We start from the raw sequence: 18,668 nt of genomic DNA on the forward strand, positions 1-18,668 counted from the left end.
TGGAACCTCTTATCTTTATTACATTTATGACTACATGGCGGTACAAAGCATGCTATCCGCACGCTTTTTGTCCTCATGCAAGGCCTGGGTTGTTGTGTCTCACAAAGCGTGGCCTTCTCCTCCTGCGCCTCCTCCTGTTCCATCACGTGTGCTGCTGCTGCTGCTGCTGCTGGGTTACCGTTGCCGGTCCCTGTTTATGGAACCTCTTATCTTTATTACATTTATGACTACATGGCGGTACAAAGCATGCTATCCGCACGCTTTTTGTCCTCATGCAAGGCCTGGGTTGTTGTGTCTCACAAAGCGTGGCCTTCTCCTCCTGCGCCTCCTCCTGTTCCATCACGTGTGCTGCTGCTGCTGCTGCTGGGTTACCGTTGCCGGTCCCTGTTTATGGAACCTCTTATCTTTATTACATTTATGACTACATGGCGGTACAAAGCATGCTATCCGCACGCTTTTTGTCCTCATGCAAGGCCTGGGTTGTTGTGTCTCACAAAGCGTGGCCTTCTCCTCCTGCGCCTCCTCCTGTTCCATCACGTGTGCTGCTGCTGGGTTAGCGTTGCCGCGTGGTCCCTGTTTATTGAACCACTTATCTTTATTACATTTATGACTGCATGGTGGTACAAAGCATGCTATCCGCACGCTTCTTGTCCTCATGCAAGGCCTGGGTTGTTGTGTCTCAAAGCGTGGCCTTCTCCTCCTGCGCCACCCTCCTCCTGTTCCATCACGTGTGCTGCTGCTGGGTTAGCATTACCGGTCCCTTTTCCTGGAACCTCTTATATGTATTACATTTATGACTGCATGCCGACAAAAAGCATGTTACCTGTGCAAAGAAAACAGACATTTCCCGCATTTAAAAGACAGTTTTCCCTTTGAAACTTTAAAATCGATTTTCTCAAAAACTATAAGCTCTTTTTGCTAAAAATTTTTTTCCTCTTGTACCCACTCCCAAGGTGCACATACCCTGTAAATTTGGGGTATGTAGCATGTAAGGAGGCTTTACAAACCACAAAAGTTCGGGTCCCCATTGACTTCCATTATGTTCGGAGTTCGGGTCGAACACCCGAACATCGCGGCCATGTTCGGCCTGTTCGGCCCGAACCCGAACATCTAGATGTTCGCCCAACACTAGTGATAAGGCATGTGGTATTCAGAAAACAATTTACCTCAGACAAAGCTAAAGTTAACTCTTCAACCCTTAAAATAACTCTAGAATTCTAAAGTTGGCCTCAAGATCATGCTGGAGTGGAGATAATAAGGCAAGAGAAAACTTACCTCCACACAGTAAGAGAGTTACAGTATCTTATCTCTTCATTCCTTAAAGAGTAACTGTCAGGCTGCAGAAGCTAATTTAAACCTCTATTCTCCTGTGTTAAACAGTTTAGATGGAAGCCAAAAAGGCAATAGTGAAGATAAAAATCTCTCTTTCATTTGATGTGTGCTTATCAGCAAAGCTGTTAGACCCAAGCTCTTAAGAGGACGCAAGCCGCAAACCATACTGCAAAGCATTCTGGGGCCCTCCCCTCGGCTGCTAATGAGAAGTTACAGAGTCAAGTAACAATAGCATGTAACTCAGTCCAGCGCACAGCACTGATAAATCTCCTGGCAGAGTACACTGCAGGAGTCCGCTATTGTTCCTAGCCACATGGCTAATTAATATTCACTGCAAACTAGTGTTATTCAGTACGAGCTTTTCTGTGATCAGGAAGCAGGCAGGACATGACGACACATTTGGCTTCATAGGAGACAGACAAACATGGAACCTGCCATGAGCTGTCAGGAGCATCTATCTCTGCATATACTATATAAAAATTCTGTGAAATCCAAACGTGGACAGTGAAATGCATATGTAATGTAAGTACAGCCTATATTTAGCTACTGATATATGTGTTTATTTTCTCTGAGACCTTATACCTAACAGCTCCTCTTTAAAGGTATACTGTAGGGGGGTCGGGGGAAAATGAGTTGAAGTTACCCGGGGCTTCTAATGGTCCCCCTGCAGACATCCTGTGCGCCTGTGTTGCCGTGAATTCGCTCCCGCTGATGCTACCAGGAGCTCACGCCGCAGGCACAGACCATACTGGGCCTGCACAGTACGCTCCTGGTGCCATCAGTGGGATCGAGGACACGGCAACGCAGGCGCAGTGGTTTTCAGACTTTAAAGTCTGAAATTCCAGAAGTGAACCAGAGGCGGGGCCGGAGCTTTGGGGAGTGGCTGCGCGAGCACAGGATGTCTGTGGGGGACCATTAGAAGCCCCGGGTAACTTCAACTCATTTTCCCCTGACAATGCCTAGTATTGGGTGTGAGGTCCGTGGTCTCTACACCCTGGAACTAGTCTGGAGTATAATATGATGGTACAGACTGTTCCTAAACTTGGGTGTGAGGTCCGTGGTCTCGACACCCTGGAACTAGTCTGGAGTATAATAGAATGATAACACAGGGTCCCTAATCTTGGGTGTGAGGTCTGTGGTCTCGACACCCTGGAACTAGTCTGAAGTATAACAGAATGATAACACAGAGTCCCTGTAACGATCGGTGTCAGCACGAGAAGAGAAGAGAGAGAATATGATTATTGGTGATCTGCAGTGTCACCAAGAATACAGATATATACCTGATTATTGATGATCTGCAGAACCACACCATACAGATATATTACTAACCTCTGGACACCTATGTATATAAGAGTGTTTGGTGTAACAGTAATACTTTGAGAAACACACCTGATGAGCAGGTGATCTTTGGCAGTATAGGCAATACTGCTTTTAGAGAGTACAGGAACCTTCCAGCAGCCTGAGACTCTCCAAGGGGTGAAGTCAGGCTGGAGGTAGTATGGACCAGAGAGTGAGTGACACCTGAAGGTGTATGTCTCTATCTGATCCGGAGACTATCTCTTAAGGGGAGAGATAGCTCTCGAGGTCGGGCAAGCCAGGTCGGCAACACACGGACAGACAAAGTACAAAGACAGAAGGCTGATTCAGTATCCAAGGCAAGCAGGGTTTGGCAACGGAATATCAGATGTGCAAGGTACCGAATCAGAAATCAGAGGGGTAGTCAGGAAATCAATAAATCTTAACAGATATCAAACAATGCCTAGTCTGGGTGTGAGGTCCGTGGTCTCTACACCCTGGAACTAGTCTGATGTATAACAAGTTCCCTAGTCTGGGTGTGAGGTCCGTGGTCTCTACACCCTGGAACTAGTCTGATGTATAACAGAATGATAACACAAGTTCCCTAGTCTTGGGTGTGAGGTCCGTGGTCTCTACACTCTGGAACTAGTCTGAAGAATAACAGAATGATAACACAAGTTCCCTAGTCTTGGGTGTGAGGTCTGTGGTCTCTACACCCTGGAACTAGTCTGGAGAATAACAGAATGATAACACAAGTTCCCTAGTCTTGGGTGTGAGGTCTGTGGTCTCTACACCCTGGAACTAGTCTGAAGAATAACAGAATGATAATAAAAGTAATCTGGCTCAGTGTGAATTCCCAGGTCCTCCTGGTTCACACACACTGTTGGATCTGACTAAGGTCTGAGTGCTTCCACGTAGTGTTCGCAACGGCAGACAACTTATGACTGGCCAGCAGTAACTATATATGGAGTAGTGCTCTCTGGCGCCACCCCTAAGTGATCAACCAATAGTTACCAGCTCTGGGGTCAGCTGATCGGCTTGGTCAGCTGATCCCCCCGTGCCCACCATAAAAGTTCTGCCTCTCAGCGCGCGCGCGCGTATTCCTAAGCCTGTGTGAATGAACAGACTCAGCCACACCAGACACACGCTGCTGCGTGCAACCCGCCGCGCTGGATGCGGAACCAGCCGCCTTGCTGTCAATACATGCGGCGGCTTTTCCGCGTTCTGCCATGTTACCAGACGCACGCTTCCGCGTGCAAACCGCCGCATTGGACGCGGAATCAGCCGCCTTGCTGTCAACACATGCGGCGGCTTTTCCGCGTTCTCTCACAGTACCCCCCCTGAGGAGTGGACTCCGGACATCTCCTACCCGGCTTCCCAGGATGCAAGTCATGGAATTCCCTTTTTAACTCCTCTGCGTGCATACGACAGTCTGGCACCCAAGTTCTCTCCTCTATGCCATACCCCTTCCAGTGAACCAAATACTGCACGGAGTTCTGCACAAGCCGGGAGTCCAGAATCTTCTCAATTTCATACTCAGGTTGGTCATCAATCAACACAGGAGGGGGGGGGGGGAGAGGAATCCACGTGCACTGCCGGCTTGAGCAAGGACACATGGAATGATCTCACACCTCACATGCTGGTGGGGAGATCAATGGCATAAGTGACATTATTGATTTTCCTGGTCACTGGAAAAGGACCCACAAATCTAGGACCCAACTTGGGGGACAGTTGCTTCAGAGCCAAATGTCGTGTGGACACCCAGACCTAGAGATGAGCGTAATGACATAATTACGATTTCGCGAAATTTTGCGTAATTAGTGTAATTACGATTATGGCCGTAAGTACATAATCGTAATGAAGAAGGATGTCACGAAATTTCGCGTAAGCGTAATTTTCGCGTAATTTTCGCATTACAATGGTTATTTGTTCATGCCGTAATTTCGCATTAAACGCTACCGTAATTTCGCGTTAAACCGTAACGCTCCGTATAATATAAAAAAGCCGCCGACTTTAAGGGTTAATAGCAAAGCCCCCTTAAATGCTAAGAGCCTCAAATTTGGAGAATATATTAAGGAGATCAGAAGGAATAAGAGGAATTTTTTTTTTTCAAAAAGACCTTATAGTTTTTGAGAAAATCGATGTTAAAGTTTCAAAGTAAAAATGTATACATTTAAAAACCCGCCGAATTTAACGGTTAATAGCAAAGCCTGCTTAAAGTTTAGGAACACCAAAATCCTAGGGTATATTAAGGGGATCAATGGGAATAAGAGGAAATTTTTTTTTTTTAAAAAGACCTTATAGTTTTTGAGAAAATCGATTTTTAAGTTTCAAGGGCAAAAATGTCTTTTAAATGCGGAAAATGTCAGTTTTTTTTGCACAGGTAACAATAGTGTATTATTTTCATAGATTCCCCCAAGTGGGAAGAGTTTTACTTACTTCGTTCTGAGTGTGGGAAATATAAAAAAAAAACGACGTGGGGTCCCCCCTCCCAGACCTCTTTAACCCCTTGTCCCCCATGCAGGCTGGGATAGCCAGAATGCGGAGCACCGGCCGCGTGGGGCTCTGCACCCTGACTATACCAGCCCGCATGGTCCATGGATTGGGGGGTCTCGGAAGGGGAGGGGCAGCCAAGCTTTCCCCTCCCTCTCCAAGCCCTTGTCTAATCCAAGGACAAGGGGCTCTTCTCCACCTCCGATGGGCGGTGGAGGTGGAGGCCGCGAGTTCCTGGGGGGGGGGTTCATGGTGGAATCTGGGAGTTCCCTTTAAAAAGGGGTCCCCCAGATGCCCACCCCCCCCTCCCAGGAGAAATGAGTATAGAGGTACTTGTACCCCTTACCCATTTCCTTTAAGAGTTAAAAGTAAATAAACACACAAACACTTAGAAAAAGTATTTTAATTGAACAAAAAACATAACCACGAAAAAAGTCCTTTAATATTCTTAATTAACCATTAATACTTACCTGTCCCTTTAAATAAATGATCCCTCTAAATAGCCTCGGAAATGTTCTATCAGTAACTTACAATGTAACAAAGTTATTACAATGTAACAACTTTGTTACATTGTAACTACGCCGCACCCGACGTCACTCGCCGCTCAGCCGCCGCATACGCGTCTGCGCTGCACAGACCCGACAGAGCTCTGAGCTATATAGCTCAGAGCTCTCTAAGCATCTTTGAATTTGGGCTCCAAGGAGCCCCATTGGTCCTTAGCAGACCAATGGGGTTCCTTCTGATTTGAAGGAACCCTCTTTTTCCTTCTGATCTCCTTAATATATTCTCCAAATTTGAGGCTCTTGGCATTTAAGGGGGCTTTGCTATTAACCCTTAAAGTCGGCGGCTTTTTTACATTATACGGAGCGTTACGGTTTAACGCGAAATTACGGTAGCGTTTAATGCGAAATTACGGCATGAACGAAACGCGAAATTACGCGTTGAAAATTACGCTTACGGTATTTTCAATTACGATTTTAATGGCAATTACGCTACCGTAATTTCACATCGTAATCGCAAATTTCGCATGCGTAATTATAGTAATGCGAAATTACGAAAATTTCGGCTCAACTCTACCCAGACCAAGTCTCCTGGAAGAAATTCCCACTCCAACGTCTCTTGTCAGCCTGTTTCTTCTGACTCTGAAAAGCCCTCCCCAAATTCCTTTTAACCATTCCCCAAACCTGCTTTAAAGACTTCTGCCAATTCTCCAGGGCTGGAAACGGAGTAGAAGCCACTGGCAATGGGGTGAACTTAGGTGACCTTCCTGTCATCACCTGAAATGGGGAAAATCCTGAGAAGGAGCTTTTCAAATTGTTGTGTGCAAATTCTGCAAACGGCAAGAATTTGACCCAGTCGGTTTGAGCATCCGCAACGTAACACCTCAGAAATTGTGGAGTCCTTTCAGGGGGACAAAATGGGCCATCTTACTCAATCGATCGAGTACACCCAAATGATCGTCATGCCCTCAGACCTGGGGAGTTCGTCCACAAAATCCATGGACAAATGGGTCCATGGCTCGCTCTGGACTGGTAAGGGCTGTAATGTCCCAACAGGTGCCTGACGGGAGGGTTTGCTCCTTGCACACACTGCACATTCTCTCACATACTCCTTGCAGTCAATTGCCAATGACGGCCACCAAGCACACCTAGCAATGAGGTCCTGAGTTCTGGTGGCCCCAGGATGCCCAGCATTCTTGTGGGAATGGAACAACTGCAGTATTTGTATACGAAAAGGCAATGGTACAAACATGACCCCCTCAGGCTTCCCCCCTGGTACATCCTGTTGCAACGGACCAAACGTCTCTGTCCAGTCCCTCCAGGTCTCAGTGGCTGCCAGAACCACTTTCTGAGGTAGAATGGTCTCAGGGGCTGAAGGCTGTGCTGTCTCGGGCTCAAAACATCTGGATAAGGCATCAGCCTTGATGTTTTTACTACCAGGGGTATACGTGATTACAAATCTGAATCTTGAGAAAAATAACGACAACCGAGCCTGCCAGGGGCTAAGCCTCTTAGCGCCCTCAATGTATTCCAAATTCTTGTGGTCAGTGTAAACAGTAATGGTATGTTCTGCCCCTTCCAGCCAATGTCGCCATTCCTCAAAAGCCAATTTGATGGCTAGCAGTTCCCTATTGCCTATATCGTAGTTTTTCTCTGCGGGTGAAAACCTACGGGAGAAATAGGCACAAAGGTGCAATTTTCCCTGCAAACCCGAATGCTGAGACAGCACAGCCCCTACCCCTACCTCTGAGGCATCTACCTCCACGATAAAGGGGTAAGTGGTATCAACATGTCTCAATATGGGTGCAGAACAGAACAATTTCTTCAGGGTGGAGAAAGCAGCATGGGCCTCAGGGGACCAGTGGTGAGTATCTGCCCCTTTCTTGGTGAGACTGGTGAGGGGTGAGATCACTGTAGAGTACCCTTTATGAACCTCCTATAGTAGTTGGCGAACCCCAGGAATCCCTGGAGAGCCTTCAGTCCTACAAGTTGGGGCCACTCCAAGACAGCTGAAACTTTTCCAGGGTCCATAGAGAGGCCAGAGGTCGAAATTATGTACCCCAGAAAGGCGACAGAGGTCACTTCGAAAATGCACTTTTCCAACTTAGCATACAGCATATTTTGTCTTAATTTCCATAACACAAACTTAACATGTTTCCTGTGCTCTGAGAGGTTGGACGAGGAAATTAGTATGTCGTCTAAATGCACCAAGACAAATTTGCCCAAAACCTCTCTGAAGACTTCATTAATCAGCTCCTGAAAGACGGCCGGGGCGTTACACAACCTGAAGGGCATCACTAGGTACTCGTAGTGCCTGTCGGGCGTGTTAAAGGCCGTCTTCCATTCATCACCGTCCCTGATACGCACAAGGTTGTATGCACCCCTTAAATCCAGTTTCGAGAAAATCTTAGCATTGGTGACTTGAGTAAATAAATCGTCTATTAAAGGCAAAGGATAATGATTTTTTACTGTGATTTTATTTAAGCCCCGACAATCAATGCATGGACGGAGGCCTCCATCCTTCTTTTTCACAAAAAAGAAACCTGCCCCAGCTGGGGATCGGGAAGGACGAATAAAACCTTTGGCTAAATTTTCTCGGATGTATTCTTGCATGGCTAATTTCTCTGGCCCAGATAAATTATAGAGATGACCTCTAGGGGGCATACAACCAGACCTGAGATCAATGGGCAGTCAAAAGGACGGTGTGGAGGAAGTTTATCTGCCGACTTGGGACAAAACACGTCCGCAAATTCTGAATACTGATCTGGCAATCCCTCCATGTGAATCTTGGTTTTACCTAAGGTTACTTTCGCTAGACAATGATGATAACAATGGGTAGACCAGCTTGTTAGCTGACCTGTAGCCCAATTGATCTGAGGCGAGTGAATTTGTAACCATGGCATGCCAAAAATGATCGTGGAGGTTGTCATTCGTAACACCAGGAATTGTAAACTTTCTTTATGTAACACCCCTATTGTGACCCTTAACACTGGGGTCTGAGACAAAGGGTGGTTACTCTGCAGAGGGGAATCATCCACTGCAGTGACCCGAATCTGTTGTTTTAATGGGGAGATCGGGATACCCAATTTCTTAGCAAATTCATAATCCATGAAATTGGCTGCTGAGCCAGAATCAATGAAGGCTTCAGTGATCTCTGTCTTATCCTTCCAAGATATAGTACAAGGGAGGAGCAAACGTTTATCGTCTGGAGGCAAAGACTGCTTGGGACAACTCTGCACTATATGACCCACCTCTGCACAGTATAGACAGAGCTGCTCTGTTACCCTGCGCTTCTGCTCTACCCGGGACAATTTTGAGCACCCAATCTGCATTGGTTCTGGTGGAGGTGAAGCGGGTGGAGATGAATCAGGTTGAGGCGCGGCGTAAGAAACTAATCTCATATCGTTCCTACTCCGAGTCTGTCTTTGATAACGTAAGCGACGGTCAATCCTGATGGCCGATGAAATGGCCTCATCAATAGACTTCGGCTCAGGATGACCCAGCATAAGATCAGAAACTGCGTCTGACAAGCCTGACAAAAAGCAGTCTAGCAGAGCGAATGAGTCCCATCTAGCTGACACTGCCCATTTCCTGAACTCTGCAGCATAGTTCTCTACCGGACCCTTGCCCTGCCGCAGTGTCTTGAGCTTCCGCTCAGCGGTAGAGGCAATGTCCGGATCATCATAAATTATAGCCATAGCTTTAAAGAATTCTTCCACAGAAGTTAGGGCCGGATGCCCTGTCTGGAGATTATATGCCCAAGTTTGGGAATCCCCTGACAACAAGGTCTTAATAAAGGTTACTCTCTGGGCCATGGTTCCTGATGAATTAGGCCTTAACTCAAGTATGATAACACTCTATTTCTAAAATTCTGAAAGTCAGATCTATGGCCAGAAAACCTTTCAGGTACAGGCAATACGTATGTCTGTGCTAGGAGGAGATCGCACTGAGTTTATAGCTGATTGAAGTTCCTGAATAGCCCCAAATAGCTGGCTGATCTGGGTCTGTTGGTTCAAAACTGCCCTGGAAAGATTGTTTACCGCGGCGGTCAGGACTTCAACATGACTATACAGTGCGTCCATTTGGGTTGGGTCTGCCGTTCTGTAACGATTGGTGTCAGCACGCAGAGAGAATCTGATTATTGGTGATCTGCAGTATCACCAAGAATACAGATATATACCTGATTATTGATGATCTGCAGAATCACAGATAATACAGATATATTACTAACCTCTGGACACCTATGTATATAAGAGTGTTTGGTGTAACAGTAATACTTTGAGAAACACACCTGATGAGCAGGTGATCTTTGGCAGTATAGGCAATACTGCTTTTAGAGAGTACAGGAACCTTCCAGCAGCCTGAGACTCTCCAAGGGGTGGAGTCAGGCTGGTGGTAGGAAGGACCAGAGAGAGTGACACCAGAAGGTGTATGTCTCTATCTGATCCAGAGACTATCTCTTAAGGGAAGAGATAGCTCTCGAGGTCGGGCAAGCCATGTCGGCAACACACGGACAGACAAAGTACAAAGACAGAAGGCTGATTCGGTATCCAATGCAAGCAGGGTTTGGCAACAGAATATCAGATGTGCAAGGTACCGAATAAGAAATCAGAGGGGTAGTCAGGAAAGCAATAAGTCATAACAGATATCAAACAATGCCTAGTCAGGGTGTGAGGTCCGTGGTCTCTACACCCTGGAACTAGTCTGAAGAATAACAGAATGATAACACAAGTTCCCTAGTCTTGGGTGTGAGGTCCGTGGTCTCTACACCCTGGAACTAGTCTGGAGAATAACAGAATGATAACACAAGTTCCCTAGTCTTGGGTGTGAGGTCCGTGGTCTCTACACCCTGGAACTAGTCTGAAGAATAACAGAATGATAATACAAGTAATCTGGCTCAGTGTGAATTCCCAGGTCCTCCTGGTTCAAACACACCGTTGGATCTGACTAAGGTCTGAGTGCTTCCACGTAGTGTTCGCAACGGCAGACAACTTGTGACTGGCCAGCAGTAACTATGTATGGAGTAGTGCTCTCTGGCGCCACCCCTAAGTGATCAACCAATAGTTACCAGCTCTGGGGTCAGCTGATCCCCCCGTGCCCACCATAAAAGTTCTGCCTCTCAGCGCGCGCATATTCCTAAGCCTGTGTGAACTAACAGACTCAGCCACACCACACACACGCTGCTGCATGCAACCCGCCGCGCTGGACGCGGAACCAGCCGCCTTGCTGTCAATACATGCGGCGGCTTTTCCGCGTTCTGCCATGTTACCAGACGCACGCTTCCGCGTGCAAACCGCCGCATTGGACGCGGAATCAGCCGCCTTGCTGTCAACACACGCGGTAGCTTTTCCGCGTTCTCTCACAGTCCCTAATCTTAGGCGTGAGGTCCGTAGTCTCAACACCCTGGAACTAGTCTGAAGTATAACAGAATGATAACACAGAGTTCCTAATCTTGGGTGTGAGGTCCTTAGTCTCAACACCCTGGAACTAGTCTGAAGTATAACACAATAATACACAGAAGTAATCTGGCTCAGTGTGAATTCCCAGGTCCTCCTGGTTCTAACACAGCCTGTGTGAACTAACAGGCCCAGCCACACCAGACGCACGCTGCTGCGTGCAAACCGCCGCGCTGGACGCGGAATCAGCCGCCTTGCAGCCAGTACACGTGGCGGCTTTTCCGCGTTTTAACCCAAAAGGCCCCTTACATCCTAGCAACACCAAATTTGCAGGATATGTTAAAAAGATAGTGGGAAAAATATTTTTAAACATTTTAATATTTATCAAAAATTTTTTATTCTTTTTAATGTTCAGAGTGTGAGATTTTTTTTTTTAATGGCATGGGGTCACCCCTCCCGAGCCTTGTCTCCTATGCAGGCTGGGATAGCCAGAATGCAGAGCCCCTGCTGACTGGGGCTTTGCACCCTGAGCTATACCAGCCCATATGGTCCATGGTATGGGGGCTCCAGGGGAGAGGGGCGGCCAAGCCTTCCCCTCTCCCCCCGAGCCCTTGTCCAATCCATGGACAAGGGCTCTTCCCCACCTCCAGTGCCCCAGGAGGAGGTGGGGGCGACCACTCCCTGGGGGGGTTCATGGTGGCATCTGGGAGTCCCTTTTAAGAAGGGGAACCCAGATGCCTGGCCCCCCCCCTCCCAGGAGCAATTAGTATAGGGGTACAGAGTACCCTTTACCCATTTCCATAAATGGTTAAATGAAATAAAAATGCAACAACGAGAAAGGTCCTTTAATGTTCTTAATTAACCAGAAATACTTACCTGTACCTTTAAGAAAATGTTCCCACGCCAATATCCTCGGGAAAAGGTTCTATGCTATAATCTGTTATATCCCACAACGACAGTATCCTCTATCTTGCGATCTTCAGAAATACTTACCTGTACTTTTTAAGAAAACGTTCCCACACCAATATCCTCCGGAAAAGGTCCCACGCTATAATCTGTTATGTCCCACAACGACAGTATCCTCTATCTTGCGATCTTCAGAAATACTTACCTATACCCAGTGCTGCTCATCAGGATTCCGGATATCCAGGTAACCCAAATATCCGACCATTTTTATGCTATCTGGATCAGATTAGCTATCTGGGATATTTGGCCTCATAACCCGGATATCCGCGGATATTGCGGATATCCGAATCCAAAATACTGTAACTAAAGAGCTGACATCCTGGAGCCAATCAGAAGGATCCCAGCAGAAGCCCTAGCAACCAATCACAGAGGGGAACCCTGGCCAGCCCCACCTGACCTCATTGAGCCAATCAGAGGGCTCCCAGCCTAAACGGCTGGCACCCAATCACAGAAAGGAACACTGGCCAGCCCCCCTGTATAATAAGGAGGGCTGCCATGATGAGACATATCATATTAGCTTACTGAATGCTCACTGAGAGATATGCTCCAGTGCTGGTGGCCTAGCAAGTGCTGTACACAGTTATAAACCTAAAGCTGTTCAGTAATTAACCACTTCACTACTATCACTACACTATTGTTAAATCGTTAATTAGCTTGATTGATGTCATTGTATGACAGTGAGAGTGTGTGCTCCAGCGCTGCTGGCCTAGCAGTGATAAACTGAAAGCTGTGTTCAGTGATTAACCCCTTCACTATCACTACACTATAGTTAATTCATGAATTAGCTTGATGTCATTTGTGTGACAATCAGAGTGTGTGCTGCAGGCAGCTGCTATGTGTCTGTGTGTGTGCTGTGCACAGACCAGGCCAGTTGCTGACTGCTGGCCAGCTATTAGCCTTAGGTATAGGTTAGGTTAGGGATTAGGGCAGGTATATCAAACCGGTCCTACGAGGGCCGAGATCCTCACACATTTTTGATACAGCTTAAATAAATTGATGGATCTGAATCAGGAAAGGTGTGGTCCATAAGGTAGAACACATTCCTTTCTTTCTCAGTCCATCCTAAACACTGGTATGGATCCGGCCCTCCAGGCCTGGAGTTCAACACATGTGGATTAGGGGATAGGATTTCTGTGTTATTGTGTAGTTAGTACTGTAGTACTGCAGTCAGTGTGCTAGTAGTTGTTAGAGTAGTAGTACTACTGTGTTAGCTTACTACAGAACTGCTGTGCTGTGAGCAGTGCCAATGTGACAGTTAGTGTGCACTAGTGTCTTCTCCTCTGCTGTCTGGCTGTCTCTCGGCACTTGGCAAGTGGCAAGTGACACGTGACACGTGGCAAGTGCCAAGTGACACGTGCCAAGTGCCATGTGACACGTGCTATGTGCCAATTGCAACGTGCCACATCCGGCATGCCCCTGGCACACATTACACCTGCTGCTGCTGCATTGCCCTGCTCCTGCTGCCTGTGCAGCTCCCACTGCCAGGCCAAGGTGCCCCAGGCCACTGATACCACCTATGTTTAACCCAAAGCACAATTGCTGCATAATTTTTTGGAGGTGTTTTGGCTGAAAACTGTCATGTCCCAGTTGTGCGGTTGGACCTTGGACACAATGTGGGCTGCACAACCGCTGTCTGGAACCTAGGCCTAATGTTAATTGACAGCCATTTTTTTTTTATTGGGGGGGGGGGATTTTAAGTCCCCACATCATCAATTAGTGTTCCCCTTTACAAATGAATAATGCTACATGCCTCATATACCCTAAAAAAAATCCGGATATCTGTTTTTCTACCCGGATATCCGAATCCGCCGGATACTTGGGTCGGATATCCGATTCGGATTCAGATGGGGAAATTTTGAACTCGGATATCTGACCCGGATCGGATAGGAGGTATCCAGATCCAAATCTGATCCGGATTTTGAAAAGGGGTATCCGAGCAGCACTGCCTATACTTTTAAGAAAAAGTTCCCACAACAATATCCTCGGGAAAAGGTTCCACGCTATAATCTGTTATGTCTCACGACGACAGTATCCTCTATCTTGCGATCTTCAGAAATACTTACCTGTACCTTTAAGAAAAAGTTCCCACGCCTATATCCTCCGGAAAAGGTCCCACGCTATAATCTGTTATATCCCACGACCACAGTATCCTCTATCTTGCGATCATCAGAAATACTTACCTGTACCTTAAAGGGACACTGTAGGGGGGTCGGGGGAAAATGAGTTGAAGTTACCTGGGGCTTCTAATGGTCCCTCAAAGACATCCTGTGCCCGCGCAGCCACTCACTGATGCTCACTGACTGCTGTCAGCTATAGCAGTGTTTCCCAACCAGTGTGCCGCGGCACACTAGTGTGCCGCGGCATGTTGCCCGGTGTGCCGTACAGGTCTGGCCTCTCGCCAGACCTGTACCTACTTTAGGGTGCAGGAGGGGGGAAGTAGCGCTAGAAGGAGGGGCAGTGGAGGCAGCGGTGGGGAGGGGGGAAATATCCCCCCCCCTCCCTCACCTGGGACCCCTCCTTCTGCCTCTCTCCCCCTCCGTTTAGCGGTGGCAAGTGCGGCTCGGCGGCGGGGAGGCATACGGAGAATTACTCACCACTTCCGCGTTCCAAGCGCCGGCAACGTCAAGTCGTCACACATCTCCGCCTTCAATGCCGCCCACTGTTCTTCCTGATTAGCGGAAGCACAGTGGGCGGTATTGAAGGCGGAGATGTGTGACGGCATGACGTTGCCGGCGCTTGGAACGCAGAAGTGGTGAGTAATTCTCCGTATGCCTCCCCGCCGCCGAGCCGCACTTGCCACCGCTAAACGGAGGGGGAGAGAGGCAGAAGGAGGGGTCCCAGGTGAGGGGGGGGGGGATATTTCCCCCCCTCCCCACCGCTGCCTCCACTGCCCCTCCTTCTAGCGCTGCTTCCCCCCCTCCTGGGCATCTATACTGGGGGGAACTGTACTAGCTATACTGGGGGCAACTAAACTAGCTATACTGGGGGCAACAAAACTAGCTATACTGGGGGCAACGAAACTACCTACACTGGGGGCAACTAAACTAGCTATACTGGGGGCAACTATACTAGCTATACTGGGCACTATACTGGGGCACTACCTACCTATACTGGGCACTATGCTAGCTATACTGGGCACTATGCTAGCTATACTGGGCACTATACTAGCTATCTGGTTACTATACTAGCTATACTGGGCACTTTACTGGCTATACTGGGGCACTACCTATCCATACTGGGACTATACTAGCTATACTGGGGCACTATACTAGCTATACTGGGGCACTATACTGGGGTAACTATACTAACCATACTGGGGCAACTAAACTCCCTATACTGGGGCAACTATGCTAGCTATGCAACCGCCCCCCACCACCCCCCCCCCCCCCCCCCATAGCACGGCACTGTCCACTAGGTCGCGCAAACACCCGTGACGCCCCCCCCCCCCCCCCCCCCCCCCCCCCCGCGCCGCCGCCGTTCCCCGGAGAAAAATATGGTCAGAAAGTGTTCCCCGGCCCGGAAAAGGTTGGGAACCACTGAGCTATAGTATAGCTGAGAGCAAAAAGCATCTTTAAATTTTGGCTCCAATGCTAAAATTTAACAGACTAATGGGGATCAGGAGGATCCCCATTGGTCGATAAGGAACCAATGGGGAGCCTTGGAGCAAAAATTTAAAGATGCTTTTTGCTCTCAGGGATATATTTATTAAAAAATATAAGGGCATCAATATTAAAAAAAAAAATATCTTCAAAAAAACGTTATGGTAGGCGTTACTTGGGGGTGTTTAGGGGGTGTGGCTATGGGTTGTGTTGGGGGTGTGGCTAGGGGTGTGGCCTGTGTCCCGATTTCTAATTTTAAAGTGTTGGGAGGTATGTGTTAGGCTTAGCTAGGGGGAGGTAAGTGTTAGGGGGAGGTAGGGGGGAGATTAGTGTAAGGCATTGGTAGTGAGAGTTTAGTGTTAGGCTTAGGTAGGGGGAGGTATGGGGGAGGTAAGTGTTAGGGGAGGTAGGTTGGAGCTTAATGTAAGGCGTTGGTAGTGAGAGGTTAGTGTTAGGCTTAGGTAGAGGTAGATTAGTGTTAGGGGTAAGTAGAGGGGTAGGTTAGTGTTTGACACATATGTAGGAGGGAGGTTAGTATATAGGGGTAGTTTAGTGTTAGGTGTAGGTAGGGGGAGGTTAGTGTTAGGTGTAGGTAGATGTAGGTTAGTTTTATGCATAGGTAGGGGTAAGGTTATTGTAGGGGGGAGGATACTGTTAGGTGTAGGTAGGAGATAGGTTAGTGTTATGCTTAGATAGGGGAAGGTTAGTGTTAGGTGTAGGTAGCAGGGAGATTAGTGTTAGGCGTAGGTAGCTAGGAGGTTATTGTTAGGAGTAGGTAGTGGGGAGGTTAGTGTTAGGCGTAGGTATGGGTAGGCTGGTGTTAGGAGTAGGTAGTGGGGAGGTTAGTGTTAGGCGTAGGTAGCTAGGAGGTTAGTGTTAGGAGTAGGTAGTGGGGAGGTTAGTGTTAGGCGTAGGTAGCTAGGAGGTTAGTGTTAGGAGTAGGTAGTGGGGAGGTTAGTGTTAGGCGTAGGTATGGGTAGGTTGGTGTTAGGAGTAGGTAGTGGGGAGGTTAGTGTTAGGCGTAGGTAGCTAGGAGGTTAGTGTTAGGAGTAGGTAGTGGGGAGGTTAGTGTTAGGCGTAGGTATGGGTAGGTTGGTGTTAGGAGTAGGTAGTGGGGAGGTTAGTGTTAGGCGTAGGTAGCTAGGAGGTTAGTGTTAGGAGTAGGTAGTGGGGAGGTTAGTGTTAGGCGTAGGTATGGGTAGGTTGGTGTTAGGAATAAGTAGCAGGGAAGTTAGTGTTAGGCGTAGGTAGCTAGGAGGTTATTGTTAGGAGTAGGTAGTGGGGAGGTTAGTGTTAGGCGTAGGTATGGGTAGGCTGGTGTTAGGAGTAGGTAGTGGGGAGGTTAGTGTTAGGCGTAGGTAGCTAGGAGGTTAGTGTTAGGAGTAGGTAGTGGGGAGGTTAGTGTTAGGCGTAGGTAGCTAGGAGGTTAGTGTTAGGAGTAGGTAGTGGGGAGGTTAGTGTTAGGCGTAGGTATGGGTAGGTTGGTGTTAGGAGTAGGTAGTGGGGAGGTTAGTGTTAGGCGTAGGTAGCTAGGAGGTTAGTGTTAGGAGTAGGTAGTGGGGAGGTTAGTGTTAGGCGTAGGTATGGGTAGGTTGGTGTTAGGAGTAGGTAGTGGGGAGGTTAGTGTTAGGCGTAGGTAGCTAGGAGGTTAGTGTTAGGAGTAGGTAGTGGGGAGGTTAGTGTTAGGCGTAGGTATGGGTAGGTTGGTGTTAGGAATAAGTAGCAGGGAAGTTAGTGTTAGGCGTAGGTAGCTAGGAGGTTATTGTTAGGAGTAGGTAGTGGAGAGGTTAGTGTTAGGCGTAGGTATGGGTAGGTTGGTGTTAGGAGTAGGTAGTGGGGAGGTTAGTGTTAGGCGTAGGTAGCTAGGAGGTTAGTGTTAGGAGTAGGTAGTGGGGAGGTTAGTGTTAGGCGTAGGTAGCTAGGAGGTTAGTGTTAGGAGTAGGTAGTGGGGAGGTTAGTGTTAGGCGTAGGTATGGGTAGGTTGGTGTTAGGAGTAGGTAGTGGGGAGGTTAGTGTTAGGAGTAGGTAGTGGGGAGGTTAGTGTTAGGCGTAGGTATGGGTAGGTTGGTGTTAGGAGTAGGTAGTGGGGAGGTTAGTGGTAGGCGTAGGTAGCTAGGAGGTTAGTGTTAGGAGTAGCTAGTGGGGAGGTTAGTGTTAGGCGTAGGTAGCTAGGAGGTTAGTGTTAGGAGTAGGTAGTGGGGAGGTTAGTGTTAGGCGTAGGTATGGGTAGGTTGGTGTTAGGAGTAGGTAGTGGGGAGGTTAGTGTTAGGCGTAGGTAGCTAGGAGGTTAGTGTTAGGAGTAGGTAGTGGGGAGGTTACTGTTAGGCGTAGGTAGCTAGGAGGTTAGTGTTAGGAGTAGGTAGTGGGGAGGTTAGTGTTAGGCGTAGGTAGCTAGGAGGTTATTGTTAGGAGTAGGTAGTGGGGAGGTTAGTGTTAGGCGTAGGTAGCTAGGAGGTTATTGTTAGGAGTAGGTAGTGGGGAGGTTAGTGTTAGGCGTAGGTATGGGTAGGTTGGTGTTAGGAGTAGGTAGTGGGGAGGTTAGTGTTAGGCGTAGGTAGCTAGGAGGTTAGTGTTAGGAGTAGGTAGTGGGGAGGTTAGTGTTAGGCGTAGGTATGGGTAGGTTGGTGTTAGGAGTAGGTAGTGGGGAGGTTAGAGTTAGGTGTAGGTATCTAAGAGGTTAGTGTTAGTAATAAGTAGCAGGGAGGTTGGTGTTAGGCATAGGTGGAGAGGGAGTAGTATACTACATAGGTGGGGGGGGGGTTAATGTTAGATGTAAGTAGTAGGGGTTAGTGCTAGGGGTTGATTGAGGGGAGGTTGGCCTAGGGGGGAGGCTACTATCAGCACCATCTTACACCTAATTTATCTCATCAGGCTGTTAAATGTACGCCGTAAGCAGAACATCAGTGACAGTGTTAAAAATGCAATCGCTGCACAAAGTGATTTTGTGAGCGTTTTGCGATTTTCCTATACCTTCCATTGAGACAAAATCACCTCAAAAATGCCCCAAGCAGCGCTCCTCTGAGCGGATCCGAAACAACCGCTTAGATGTGAACTCTCTCATAGGGAATCATTGCACAAGCGCTTTC

Source organism: Hyperolius riggenbachi, chromosome 1 (genome assembly GCF_040937935.1).
Source record: "Hyperolius riggenbachi isolate aHypRig1 chromosome 1, aHypRig1.pri, whole genome shotgun sequence".
Lineage (NCBI taxonomy): Eukaryota > Metazoa > Chordata > Amphibia > Anura > Hyperoliidae > Hyperolius > Hyperolius riggenbachi.